At 39.1% G+C, this 1837-nt stretch overlaps 1 non-coding gene across 1 annotated transcript; it reads right to left on the bottom strand.

Moving 5' to 3' along the window:
• Nucleotides 1-761: 761 nt before the first annotated feature.
• On the bottom strand, nt 762-868 carry LOC145573299 (small nucleolar RNA R71). The gene has a single exon (XR_014097348.1). It is a non-coding gene; the product is annotated as a small nucleolar RNA R71 (small nucleolar RNA).
• Between the last annotated feature and the right edge of the window lie 969 nt (nt 869-1837).

Below are 1837 nucleotides of genomic sequence, written 5' to 3'. Positions count from 1 at the left end.
GACTTACCATATACTCGTATTAGGTTGGTCGAGTGTTTATAAATTTTGTTTGGCTCTATGAAAGGGTAGAAAATAACCTACTTTTCCCTAAGTCAAAAATGGCGCCGTTGCCGGGGAATGATATTGGTGCTTTGTTATAGTTGTTGAGTCTATTTCATCTTTAATTGAAAATACAAAAAGATTTTCTTTTAGGCTACACTTGTAGCCGTGCTACTAACCATTTATTTTGAGATTTTATTCATAGAGAACGTGGTCGTTCACTAGTTCCATTTGATCCGGAAATTGAGAGAACTATTGCAAGGTTAAGGGGTGCTAGACGATCTTTGAGCCCTATCATTTCAAGTGAAGAAGAACCACAACAAGAGGAATAAGCAAGAATGGAAGAAAATCCAAGGGTGTTGTTGAAAGAATTGGGGATTTCCGTTGCATATAGATTTGAGAGGGGGATTGCTCCACCTATAACACCGGCAAATGACTTTGAAATAAGACCAGCAATGATCACTTTGATAGAGAGGCGACAATTTAGCGGGGCCAAGCATGAAAGCCCACTAAATCATCTCAAGGAGTTTGAAAAATATCGTAATACTATCAAGGTGAATGGAATTTCCCAAGAATTCATCTGCCTCAAGCTTTTTCCCTTTTCACTCATAGGGCGTGCCTTGGAATGGCTAGACTAGGAGGTCAAGCCGAATTCTCTAAGGACATGGGATGAAGTGACCAAGGAGTTTCTATCTCGTTTCTATCCACAAAAGAAAATGGAGAAGGTTAAAGCTTTGATTCAAGGTTTCAAGCAAAATCCTAGTGAGAGTCTCTATGAAGCATGGGAGAGATACAAAGAGTATCAAAGACAATGTCCTCACCATGGAATTCCTACTTACCAAATTATTCAAATTTTCTATGGAGGCCTTAGTCCTCAAGGAAAATCATGTTTAGATGGAGGAGCCGGAGGTCCTATCATGAACAAAACGGAAAAGTAAGTGGTAGATATAATTGAAGACGTAGTGAGGTATTATGGGGATTGGCAAGATGGAGAAAGAGAGTCGACTAGCAAGAGTAGCTCTTCGGTGTACTCGGTTGATCATCTAAATGCAATCAACAATCTATCCTCACAAATGACAAACTTGGGGAAGGAGATGTCCGCTATCAAGGCGAAGTTGGAAAGTGCTACTTACCAAGTTTCAAGTCTTCCCTCCCAATCTAAGGGGAGAGATATGTCTTCTAATTCTAAACCCCCTCCCTCTTCTAGTAACATGCCTAGTGGATGCTTGTTTTGTGATGATTGTGGATCGTATAATCATGATGTTTCTAATTGCCCTCATGCATGTATGGATGTTTGTGATGATCAAGATGGAAATGAATGAGCATGTGAACTATGTGTTAAATAATAATGATTCTAGGTTTTAGAATCAAAGAGGTCAATGGAATAGGAATTACAACAACCATACATGACAATTTTGACAACTACAAAGCTCGTGCGAGGGAGAAAAGGTGGTTAGATTTTCATCAGATAGAGGAGCTTCGATTTGATGCTTATGATTGTGTTAGTATTTACAAAGCTTGTTCCAAGGAAACTCATGATAAACGTATTGAGAAGAAAGATTTTTGTGTTGGTGATAAAGTTCTTCTCTACAATTCGAAAATAAAGTTGTTTTCCGGAAAGCTCATGTCAAGATGGAGCAATCCTTACTTGGTTAAGAATGTCTTTCCTAGTGGTGTTGTAGAGGTTTCAATGATGGATTCTTCGTCTCCGTTTAAGGTCAATGGCCATCGACTCAAGAAGTATTTCGATGGTGCTTTTATTGGCCTTATTCACATAGTGCTTCTCCAACAACCACCT

The sequence above is a fragment of the Chenopodium album genome, chromosome 12 (assembly GCF_948465745.1).
Source record: "Chenopodium album chromosome 12, dcCheAlbu1.1, whole genome shotgun sequence".
In the NCBI taxonomy this organism is placed as follows: domain Eukaryota; kingdom Viridiplantae; phylum Streptophyta; class Magnoliopsida; order Caryophyllales; family Amaranthaceae; genus Chenopodium; species Chenopodium album.
Note: the sequence above shows the minus strand (reverse complement) of the source record. Positions and strands in the feature narration are given on the sequence as shown.